This window comes from Pholcus phalangioides, unplaced genomic scaffold (genome assembly GCF_987345545.1).
Source record: "Pholcus phalangioides strain wild (caught in Gottingen) unplaced genomic scaffold, Ppha-v1.0 ptg000024l_1, whole genome shotgun sequence".
In the NCBI taxonomy this organism is placed as follows: Eukaryota; Metazoa; Arthropoda; class Arachnida; order Araneae; family Pholcidae; genus Pholcus; species Pholcus phalangioides.
The window spans coordinates 22,913,166-22,926,303 of NW_028301616.1; the positions used below are offsets into that span (position 1 = coordinate 22,913,166).

At 37.4% G+C, this 13,138-nt stretch overlaps 1 protein-coding gene across 1 annotated transcript in view; it reads right to left on the bottom strand.

Moving 5' to 3' along the window:
• LOC149069004 (uncharacterized) overlaps nucleotides 1-13,138 on the bottom strand; it is a 117,759-nt gene that overhangs the window by 82,736 nt on the left and 21,885 nt on the right. The window lies entirely within an intron of this gene.

Here is a 13,138-nt window from a genome sequence, read left to right on the forward strand (position 1 = left end):
TTAAAATTACCTAAAACAACAATCGTAATGTAAAATCAATATAAAAATTTAAACCGCGGATCTTTTTATGGATAAATAATCTATTAGCAAAAATAGCATTTCTGCAATTTCCCGAATATTTTTGTTTTCTGAATAAAATACATAAAAGTGGGGAAGGGAGAAAAAAAAAACATTTCAGATATTAGAATCCGGAATTAATTAAAAAATAATGAATTTTTCCAAGCGAAATGTGAAGAAAACATCCTAAGGAATATATTTAAATTTGTTTTTCCCTAATCCTCGAGAATATAATTAAGCCGAATCCCTTATTCAAGAAAATAAAGCCTTTTTTTTAAACTAAAAACACAATCATAAAATCTTAGTAACATTTGAAAGGGGGAAAAAAATAGAGCTTTTAAAGCTTTTAGAGCTATCCTCGGTAAAAAGTACTCTCTTTTTTTGCGGGTGGGAGTAAAAACTACATAAAAATGAAAAATAAAACATGGGGAAAGATAGAGAGCTTTCTAATATTTGAGCTTTTAAGCTCTCGCGGCTTACTCTGCAAAAACATCCGGGTACTTTTCTTGTACCGTTTCCTTTTTTTTTTTATCGTTAAAACGGGGCTTATAAGGCTGAAACCACTGGCCTTCGACTTTTATTCCCGTGGGCATCGCATTACCTAAAAACAAAATGCTGAATAGCAGAAATCTTTGCAGTATTTACATGGTATGAAAAATTTTAACTTTCTGTCCACTTTAAGTTCTCTCTACGGGTTACTTGCTATTCTATCGACTGTCACTGGAATTAGAGAGATAACAACCGGGCAGAGTTTTGTAACAGGGGTTCCCAGACTCTTGTGTCGAAATGGCGCTACTGTGTGTTCATGTGGGCCTCGCATCGAGTAGACCTCCTAGAGATAGAAGGCCTCCGCAGTCTGCTTGTGACGTCAGAAAGTAGTCCATTTTCCCCTCAGAATATTCAGGGAAACGTGCCAGTATCATCGTCGTGCGGAAAAGAAATGATCGGGCTCAGAATTGGCGATTTCTATGGCCCACATCCAATCACTGTGAGGTATTTGTGAGCCAATCATGAAGATTCTAAGCCATAATAAGAAGAAACGAAATAAAATGCTGTATTTCAAAATGTGGCAAACTTGCTAGGTAGTCTGAATGGCGTTTATGGCAAACAGTGCAGAGGCCCTTTTTTCTCTAGGAGGTGCTGGTAGACTGCCGATGGCTAAGTGATGGTCGGCTGAAGTTGGTTGTCTGTACCAGCGGATTTTCCATTGAAAAACATTCTTTCCACATAGAGCAATCAAGCCTACACAATCTACAAATTTAGCCATCTCAACAAGCAGAATAAACTACACCAAGTTGTTACTTCCGAATCCGGAATGCAGATGCAGAAATCCCTAAAAGAAACATGTATTCATCAGAAAAAGCATCACGTTAGGTAACAGCATATTCCGGCGTACACCCATTAATTCAAAATTCCTCAGAGGAATGCTTACGAGGTGCGTGTGCGGTTTAGTGGTTGTCTTACACGGCTACGCATTTTACAGGGGTGAGCGAAATTCCTACGAATTTCTAGAAGTATACATCTTCCCTAAGCATTTCCAAAAGTAAGCAAGCTTCCCACGAATTTCTAGGAAGATATGCATCTCTCCTGAGCATTTCTAGGAATATATGCATCTCTCCTGAGCATTTCTAGGAATATATGCATCTCTCCTGAGCATTTCTAGGAATATATGCATCTCTCCTGAGCATTTCTAGGAATATATGCATCTCTCCTGAGCATTTCTAGGAATATATGCATCTCTCCTGAGCATTTCTATTAATATATGCATCTCTCCTGAGCATTTCTAGGAATATATGCATCTCTCCTGAGCATTTCTAGGAATATATGCATCTCTCCTGAGCATTTCTAGGAATATATGCATCTCTCCTGAGCATTTCTAGGAATATATGCATCTCTCCTGAGCATTTCTAGGAATATATGCATCTCTCCTGAGCATTTCTAGGAATATATGCATCTCTTCTGAACATTTCTAGGGTTCAGTAAGCTTCCTACGAATGTCTAGAAATATACAAGCTTCCTATGAATTTCTAAAAATATATAAGCTTCTTACAATTTCTAGAAATATATAAGCTTCCTACGAATATCTAGAGATATGCAAACTTTCTACGAATTTCCTAGAAATATATAAGCTGTCTACGAACTTTTATCAGGCACCTCGTTGGGCATTTTGCCCTTTGTGGCGTTGTATTTGTATTTGAATATCTAGAGATATACAAACTTTCTACGAATTTCCTAGAAATATATAAGCTGTCTACGAACTTTTATCAGGCACCTCGTTGGGCATTTTGCCCTTTGTGGCGTTGTATTTGTATTTGAATATCTAGAGATATACAAACTTTCTACGAATTTCCTAGAAATATACAAGCTTCCTACAATTTCTACAAATATACAAGTTTCCAACGATTTTCTAGAAATAATCTTTCCTACGATTTTTTAGAAATAATCTTTCCTACGATTTTCTAGAAATAATCTTTCCTACGCATTTCCAGAGTTAAGAAAGTCTCTCGCGCATTTCCAGGTATAGTGAGCTTTCTACGAATCTCCAATAATATGCAAACTTCTTACGAATTTCTGAAAATATGTAAACTTTCTACGAGTTTCTATAAGCATGCATAAGACTAAACATGGAATGAAATTAGCCGTAAGACTAGTCCCAAAGTAAAATCAATCGTAAGACTGGACAAGAAATACAATTAATTATAAGACTAGACATGGAATAAAGTTAGCCATAACCCTGAGCACTGAAATACAATTAATCATAAAAAAACTGGAAATAGAATAAAATTTTATCTTTAGAACAGACATGGGGAGGAAAGAAACTGGATTAGAATGAAACATAAATGGATCAAAAGAACCGAAATAAAACTAAATCAAGACAAAAGTCTGAACGAAACAAAAGTCTCAAATGTAAATATGCGAGGGATCAAAGACTCGGGTCATTTACCATCTCAATCTAATCTCCCTTATTTTTCATTTTAACACGGTTATAGTTAGTTCGTTGATGCATTTAAATATTTAATGGAAAAAAATAGTAAAAGAAACAAATTTTTACATTTCTTAGAGCTTTACAACTTTTTGTTTACCTCTGCCATTTCCACAAATCTCCGAACAACAAAACGTGATTTGGATGTTAAAAACCTCACAGATTAGGAATGAATATTTTTTTTTAACCGAGTTAGAAAGCTAAAAACTGAAAGCAACAACTTTGAACCACAAAAAGGAAGGAGTAAAAAAAAAGGAAATTATTTGAATAATTCAGTGTGAAGTTTGCCATCACGTGCGCCATTAATGAATAGATGCGGAATGTGCCAAATGGGAATCAGAGTTAAAAGTCAAAAGTTTAGTTTGTTTAGAAATTTCACTCACGTATCTCTATAATGGTAGGAACCAGCGAATACTAGGTAATGTATATTATAACGTATGTAATGTATATACTCTCTTCAAGAAACTTTATCCAAGACATTAATTAGGAAACTTGCAAATTATGTGAAAGCATGTTAAAACTGTGTTCTCATAATTTAGACAGCTGTCGAGTTTCTCATGCGTATATACTTCATCACGTATCCTAATTTAACTCTAACTTACTTTTTCCTAAAACTATACATCAACGATACAAAAATTTCCCGGGTTGTAGTTTGTGAGGGTATGTTCGTGGTGTCATGTGTTAAACATAGACGGCAGTAACTTTTTGTGAAATGTCTTCTAGATTAATGTTCTTCAACGTTGTTCTACTTGCGGACCTGTGAAATGAAATGAACAAGTTCGCGGACAGGAATAAATGGGAAAAATGATTTGCGAACTGGAAAAAAATTATAATAATATGAGAACAAAAATTTTCTGTATCCTTTCCGGCGTATTATATTTCATATTTATACTTTACTATGACATGCGAGAAACCACTTCGAGCTGAAATCATTGCTGCCACCTATCAAACAAAAATAAAAGTATCTGTGGAATTCTTAAAATAAAATTTGTTTGCTGGTTTCAAACCAGTTTGCAGTATAAAAATGAACAAAATGCGATATTCATACTGCATACTGATGTTAGTTGAATGCGCCGTAATACCGGTTACCATGTTTTTTTGGTGCTCGTTGTGATTTTGTAGCAAGCGTAAAAGCATATTAACCGATATTATATCACACATAAGATTCACACCGGAATTGAGCATGAAAATAAATATTATACTGTATCATACCAATATATAATATTCATTTTAATGCTGCATCAACAATCAATTTGACTTGAAAAATATTACAAAAATATTTTTGTTCTTATTTGATAAATGGTGTCAGGAGTCGCAGCGCAAAGCTCTATTTCCAGCAATATTTATGAGAGCATTTCTCGTCTGTACAGTAATATCGGAACAATAAAATGAATAGAATACGAGTTCATTCATCTTTTAATGGTCCAGGCAACTTAATTTATACTTCTAATAACACTCAAATATTTAGGATTAATCTTTGACACACGTTTTTCATTCGCACATCCTGAAGTTATCAAGAAAGCCAAGCAAGAGCCAAAACTCTGCTCTGTCGCAAACCAACAACTGGTTATCATTCCGACCCTTTGTATGCCATAAACATCAGCGGTTACATGCTCTTCGAACGGAGGGACGGGGCTGATCCCCTTATGTATGTATACTGGTGGGTGGGGGACGAATGTCACCTCCACCCTTCCACCTATGCCAATAATATAATTTTTTTACTGAACGGGTGACCATACCATGGACCATGCCCGAATGGGCCATGTGGTTGCCTTTGTTCTATGGACAGCTCCGCTGGATTCTGAAAGTAATCACTTCTTCCCGCCAAATCAGGACTGGACAAATCTATTGCCGGGGCACCCAGGGCATGCTTTTTTTTTTACAATATGCCCGACGCTGACATATTATACAGGGTGGATACTATCAACATCCTAGTAATTACGCACGTCATTCCTCGTGAAAAACTAATATGGGAAAATGTTTTAAGTTTTTGATTTGACCAATGATTATGGAATTATAACGCATTAAAAATTAATGACGTCACTTTCGAATCCTGCCAAATTCACCGAACGTGCACCAAACGTATAGCTTGACGGACGTTTTTAAGGTGATAGCAACGACATGACCCTCCAGAGTAATCAAGAAAACTGAAGATGTCAAACCAGTTTTTTCCCCTCGCACTTTCTTTCAAAAATTTGACCGAAGGAAAAAAAATTACCGCATTTTGGCAAAAAAAGTGGTGATTTTGGGAAAAGAGAATTTTTCAAACAGATCTCGTTCGGCTAATACTTTACAAATCCGGTAATAAATTTGCCAATATAGTGGGGGCTAAGGTAGAACGTAATAACAAGGTTAACATCCTGCTGCACCAGTGATTCCCAACATGAGCGTTAACGCCCCCTGGGGAACGATAGAATGTTCCAGGAGGCGGTAGAAGTTACGGGTATAACATAGGATCCTATGGGTTAGATTGCGTTAGGGGACGATGGGAAAAAAAAAATTCCGAAGAAGGGGGCGATGGGACAAAAAAGGTTGAGAAACTATGCTCTACACGAAGAGTAAAAAGCGCCAATCGTGAAACAAAATAATTGATCTTGGCTTCTATTACTCTATAGAGTTGAATGTTTCAGTTCATTTTCAATAAGAAGGCAACCTGCTGCATGGGGGAATTTTTTTTTTCGTTCGGTGTTTTGTCTGTAACTGACCGTTACGAAACTGAAACGTCACAAAATTTCAAAACTTCCGACTCCCTTAATATTCGTAAGATCTTAAAAACAGAAAGCACTTTCCCGTATTAGTTTTTTCACAAGAAATCACGTGTGTAATTACTGGGCGGTTCATAGTTCCACTCTGTACAAAAGAAAAAAATTAAAAAACACTTCTCTTTTTTAATTTTTTTGTTTTTTTCATCGATGGTAATGCAAGTGTTCCTGGGCACATGCGCGCTATTTCACAGGAATTCTTTCTTTGGCAGCCATGATGCGAATGTGCAGTCAACGTATTTTGATCAATTTTTTTACGATTTAAATATTTAATTATGGGATTCATCCTAGGCTAGGGTGGTAGTCCCAGTTTTTGACCCGATAAAAGAGTGAAAGCATTTTTCCGGGAGATCTGTTTGTCCCGGTTTTTTCTCCGCTTATCGAAGATTCAATAAAATCAAATTATTTTTTTTAAGGAAAAAAAAACGGAGATAATGGTGAATATATTGGGTGGTACGTTTTCTAATAAACGACAATTTTTGTGCGGAAGAGAAATTGCACATAAATATATTGCTTGAACGCTGTGACTTCTGCTGCTTATCTTTTAGAAAAAAAACAAAGCTGTCTGTCAAAATAGAACGGTTGTTGCTTTTGAACCAATGTACATGAAAATCAACAACATGTTTGTGATGTAAAGCCATATATATATATTTTTTTAATTTTTGTGCTGCATACCGGTGTAAATTTCATATGCCAAAATATCGTTACTATGTATTTATGTTTGCTACAGGGTGCGGTAGCCCAAGTCGATAAGATACTCGCCTAAAGTACCAAAGGATGTCTAGAGGTGTCGCGAGTTCGATACCCGGTTCGTCCTTGTGAGTAAACTCTCATGACACAGGGGTACAACAGAAACGGCGATATGACCGCAGAAAGAATTCCTCAGAAAAGAGTCCCCCATCGAGGGGTTAGTGCACCAACCTCTCGATGAGTATAAAAAAAACAAGCCTGCCGTTCGGAATCGGCAATAAGTTGTAGGTCTCGGTCTAATTAGCCTTCGTGTGCAGAAAATGACCGTGTTGCGATAAGAATGATCAATATTTGCTACAGATATTGATTTGTGAAGTTGAAAATATAGCGACCGATATATTGTAGCGTATAGAATTTATACTGGTATGCAGCATAAAAATACAAAAAAAAAACTATTGTTTCATAACAGTTCATTCCCATGCTGCACATCGGTTTTAAACCAACAACCATTTTATATTTAAAAAATTATAACAGATAGCTTCATTTCTTTTTATTCAACAGGTGACAGCAGAAGCCCTAACTTAAAGCGTTTTCTAGTGTTCATTATAGCAAAGTCTCAGGGCCGTCATTTCAACATTTTCCGGGGGAGGGGGAGCACAGCACATGTACTCAATGTATGTATATATATATATATATATATTTGTGCCCCCCCCCCCGAAATGACGGGCCTGCAAAGTCTAAATAATTATGAAATACAATCGGACACAGGTGGTCAAGAAATATCCTCCTAATACTTTTTCGCCGGTTCGTAAATTACTTTTCCCATTTATACCTGTTCCCGAAAATGTCCACGTAATTTCAGCAATCTGAAATGAGAAAAAAGTTGAATAACACACTGAACTAAACCGTGCAAGCCTCAGGCTTTGTAGCCAATACGTAATTTTAGCCTTCGATACAATAATGTCCTCTGAAAATTTTCTTTAGTCAAGATTACCCTGTGTTTCTCACTCGCATTATCTCTTGATCTGCCCCCCTTCCCTATCCTAGGCCTGCGCCTGCCGGCCCACGACCTCCATGGGTCATTGCCGACCCCGTACCGTAAATCGGATATGATTCTTCAAGAGAGGTGAAATGTAACTTAGAGACTTCTTTTCCGACGCCATCAGAGCAAAAGATTAATTTGATTAATTTGATTCTTCGATTTACATAATTTTTGATTTCCTTTCACTATATGTAATCTTTGACGAATCAATAAATTTTGGTTTTACCGGAGATGCCCTGTTCCCCCCCCCCCTCGGGGGGGGGGCAAAGTGCTTGCGTTGCTTCTTGCAACAGAGCCTGGGTGTCTCGCGGTTTCTCCAGTTTCTCCAGAGCAAAAGAATGTAATTAGATGTTTCTGACTAATTTTATGTTTTTAATAGGTGATCACATTTCTTTTGGATTTTCGTATTTCATTCAAAATTCAGATTTATTAAAAAATTATATCAATTTTTATATTTTTTATGCGAATAAAAAATTTTCAAAACAAATTGCTTCAAGTCAAGAATCCAGTGATAATCTTTATTGGGCATGTAAAAATGTATTGCGTGATCTGGGCACCTATTATTTTTAGTTGAATGCCCGACTGCGCATGTAAATGTTTGGCGAATTGTCCAGCCCTGCGCTATATTTTACATGAAAGCTTTATCTCTTCGCAACTCTGTGGCGGGAGCGATAGCCCAGGTCGATAAGATGCTCGCCTAAAGTAACAAAGGATGTGTAGAGATGTCGCGAGTTCGATACCCGGTTCGCCCTTGTTCAGAAACCTTCCTGACGCAAGGGTACAACAGAAACGGCCCCATGACCACAGAAAAAAGATTGCTACCGCAGGGAGTCCCACGCGGAGAGGTTACCGCACCAATCTTTCTGTGAGTATAAAAAAGACTGCCGTTTGGAATCGGCAATAAATTGAAGGTCCCGGTCTAATTAGCCCTCATGTGCAGGAAATGGCCGCGGTGCGACAAAAATGATCAATGTTCAACAACTCTGTGAACCCCTTCACCGCTTGTCGTGTCTCCGCATCGTCTGATGTTTATCCGTGATCCTCTAGAATAGTGTTTCTCAACCTCCGGGCCCTGATTTCGTGGGCCCCACTCGTGGCCTGCAGGCGATGTGCGTCTCTGCACCCGCCCATGTTCCCCCATATATTTCTATTGATATCATTTCATGTACAACAAGTGGGGAAGTGGATATGTGTGTTTGGGGGGAGGGGAGTCCTGTTGCTGATTGGCTTGTGGCTTGGTGTGGGTGGTTTGCTGGTCTTGGATGTCGTTGGATTTTTCCACCGTTGCCCACGTCTCCTGAGACGAACCAGCTTATATCCCCTAGGGGGACAGAGCGCGGGTCACGGTTGGTCTGGTGGTGGGTCCTGATATCAGTCTAACCGGGCCGTGAGTGGCTCCCCGTTTCATTTCTACATATTCATTTCCCATTAGTCGTGTGTATGATGTGGGGCCTTCCACTCACAAAAACGAAACCAACCGGGCCACGTGCTTCCAAAGGTTGAGAACCACTGCTCTACAATGCCAAAGAACCGCATAGCCCCGGGTTGACAACCCCCTGCTCTAGACAATGGGATTCAGAGATCAACCTTGAAATTCTCGCAAAAATGAGAGAAATAATTTTTTTTTCAGCAAAAACTAAGCTCTTTCTTCCTCACGTTTTGGTGGGAATTTTTCCAGCAGTGTGGGAACTTGTGGTGCTGGCGGTGTGTATCAACATGTGGGACTTCTGCAGTGCATTCAATTCGAGTACAGTATATCGTCTAAAAATGTATATTTAAAAATATATTGGAGGATATTTGGAGCGAAGTATAAAAAAATGTTGTGTGGCGGTTTCAAAATCTTGAAAAATATCGTTATAGAGGGATTCATCGTAGTAATTGATGTCGTTGTATCGAAAGGAGTTTGACATTAGACTATAGGCGATTCCAAACGAGATTTGAAAAAATATCATTGTACAGGGATTTATCCGTTATATCGAGTGTCGTTGTAGCGAGGTTTCACTGTATTATGAGATAAGAAGAATAGCATCGGTATCCGAATTCATGTTACTCCCCAAAAAACAAATGCTTTCACTGGACTAGAGTATAAACAAGGATTGATTATTGATCACGTGACTTCACCATTGAACATTCTCCAGCTTTGCGCATTTCACGATAGCATTCTCTCTCTCTTCCACGACGGCAGTAAGCAAATCGATATTGGCAGTCATCAAAACATGACTAGATTCCAAACCCGATGGACGGGAGCGATGCACATCGAAACATGCTATCGATTGTAGTAAATTATTCAACACACGTCACGCGTAAAATGGAGCTATGATCAAACTTATGGACGATCGAGGACATACTGACAATATTAGAAAGATTAATATATGTTATCGAAAATGGATTGGTGATTTTTGTACAGTTCGTATTATAGTTAAAACAGAGTCACCGGAAAGTAATCTAACATTGAACATTGGAAGCTTTCGATTTTGTCAATTTTTCAATGTTCTCCAAAAACCCTCAGAATCGTTCATACGTATAATTACTTTATTTACAAATATTTTTCATATATTGGGGGCGGGGCCCACCAAAGATCCCCCCACTCCACCCATCCAGATGCTGTATTTCGAATGTCATGAGCGAACTCGAACGCGGGGAAACAGAGGGGCCAGTCCACCTAGATTTGGCTTGGACACCCATGGTCGCCCTTTTTTGGCCATGTTTCATTTCTGTGGTCCACGCATCCAAGAGTACTTACCGATTTTACTACATAATTGAATGGACTTCTTGCCCTGGTTTTTTTTGTTTTTTTTCCACACGAGTTTTGGCCACGGCCTCCTTTAAAAATACCAGTGTCCAAGTTTGAAAACTGTTAGTATACACGTTACGTAAGTACGTAAATCTTATAAAATACACAAGAATGTAAACGCGTCCTTATACATCCTTTACCTTCTGAATCGTTGGTGATACATACTGTTCTTGCGACTGGGGGAAAAGTATTCAAATAACGCACTCATTTTAGATACATTGTTCCTTCAACTAGGTGCCGTTACCAAGATATAAAATTTAATTTTTTATACGGTCCCCCCGTCCGAACTTCCAATTAGAAAGTTGTTGCCCTGTCTCTACACTGAACAAAACGAAAAACATCCATATCTCTAAGAACGATATCCGCTGAGATATTTCTGATTGAAAGTTAAGGAGACATCTCAAAATTTAGGAAAGTTTTAATGAGCCACGCGAAAAAAATATTTAGAAATTTTTCTCCCGAGTTTATCCCATTACTAGTTGGAACCATACGTTCCGCATTTCCCGGTCCAGTCCCGGTTTTTTTCTGTTTTTCTGACCGTCCCGACTTCTTTTGCAAAAATGTCCCAGTTTTTCACGTATTTTCAACGAAGCTAACTTAACGTTTTATTCTTCAAATCAAAGATTAAAATTATCTTTCCAACTCAGAAATTACATTACGATAATTGCGACTACAAACAAGAACCTTTTGTATTTCACACATTTGTCTTTTTTTTTTAATTCGATGAAATTTAAAGTGCGTGGCTCTTTATTTCCTGCGATTGGCGACTTTTCTACGATTTTAGCATGAGTTGGCAACTTTGCCTTCTTTTAGCATCATTTTTGGCGATAATTGGCAATGTCCCGTATTTTCCCGTATTTCGAACCCCAATTTACCGTATTTTGCTCGAGCAAATATGTTCAGCCTACCATATAACACAACTTTCAATTAATTAAATTTTCGCTTAAATTAGAGTAATTAAATCAATTTAATTAAAATCAAACGAAATTATGATAGTAAATATGTTAAAAGAGAACCGCTTATACTATGTGTCAAAAATAAATTATCAGAAACAATTTTTTTTCTAATTTTGAAATATTTTCCTGTTCATTGGTTATATGAAATTCTATTTCTCTTTGTTGGCTCTTCAGGAGAGACGGGACAACTTTTTAATTGGAAGTTGGAGGACAGGAAAACAGTATAAAAATTTAGATTTTTTTTTCATTTTGGGACATAGTGCATTCTTAATCTCAAAACTAGTACAGGGTGACTGCTGAACACATTTTGAGCATTGGAATCATATTTCTACGATGAATGGTTAATGAGATAAAGGCCGAATCAGGATTTACAGGACACCCTGTATGAAAACATCTTCATAATCTTTAATGATTTAGACAAAAAGCGCATCTGCAACAGTAACAAATGCAGTACAAGAACAGAAATTACAAATAATCATTTCACGAAAGACACAAAAAAAATTAGTTATTATAAATGAACTCTTCTGTTTTCGAGATAGTTTAAATAATTATAGTTAGTAAAATATAGTAAAATATGTATATTGCACATGTTAGTGAATAAAAGATTCAAAAAATATGTATATCTATACATGAAGTGTAGAGATACGAAGAAACAGATATTTTTTCTAGATTTTTACGCTGAGGTGAAGTCGAAAAGAAAAGCCACTTGATCTCCGTTGGGACTCGAACCCAGGTTCGGTTTCATGCCGGGTAAGCATGCTACCATCTACACCACCGGAGACACGACCCTGCCTTCCATATTTCACTCACTGTGGCGTGAGGCGCTGAAGTGTGGACAAGCTGGAGAGATTCATTACACAAAAAGATCTCAAAAGAATATTATATCAGACGGTAAATGGAATTGGCGATTTTAATTTTGTTCACAATTTTTAAGAAACAACAATAAAAGAGGTCGTATGCCTAGACGTGCCGAAATATTTGCATCTGAAGGAATTGTAAGCTGAGCATGCATAAATATATGTACGCGAAACCTGCGAAATGGTTTCAAGGATTCTCCCGTTTATGAATAACCTATTTGCCCCCAAAACGAATTTGCATGAGAATTCTTTCAAATTTAAGCGGAATATTGTAGTCAGTAAGGTAGCTTACAAGACAAAAATGGCTTTTAAGTTGTTTGTAGTGGGGTGAGAAATTTGTGCTCTGGATATTAGCCATGTCAATTTGCATGTTTTCAATGTTATTTGAGTTTAGAATGACAGGAAACAATAGCCCGGTTACTAATTTCTTCGAAAAACAATAATCACTGTTATCAATTATTTTCCACAAATTAGCAAGCTAATTTGCCTCGTATCTACCGCGAAGTTTTAAAAAGCATTGTTTTGGAAGCCTATTGTTCGGCATTTTTTCAATCCTGAGCCAGTAACGTAATATAAATTTTGTAATAAGTGCTGAAAAATGAAACGTTTTAGACAAATTTTCGTTGAACGTTCAATTTCGTTTCGGTACTAATCGTTGAACAGACTATATTTTGATTTCGTTTAAGACAGGTTTCCGTCTCATGAAGTGTCCATCTTTAGACAGTTTTCACTGTAATAAATGCGAAGGCCTATTTCTTGTTTCTGGAAATAAATAAGTGAAACACATACAGTATTTCTTGTATTTTTTTTCCAAATTTTCATCCTTGTTGCTCACGAAGTATCCTCATTTTTCAAGCACTCGTATAGTCCTCGTTTGGAAGACATCGCACGCGTATGTATTATAATGGAGCAGTCTCTCCGGAGGCAATGGTTTCACTACACAAGTCGGGACACTTCCTTTGAATGATTTCCCGAGGGTGCCCTTTTTTCCGGGATT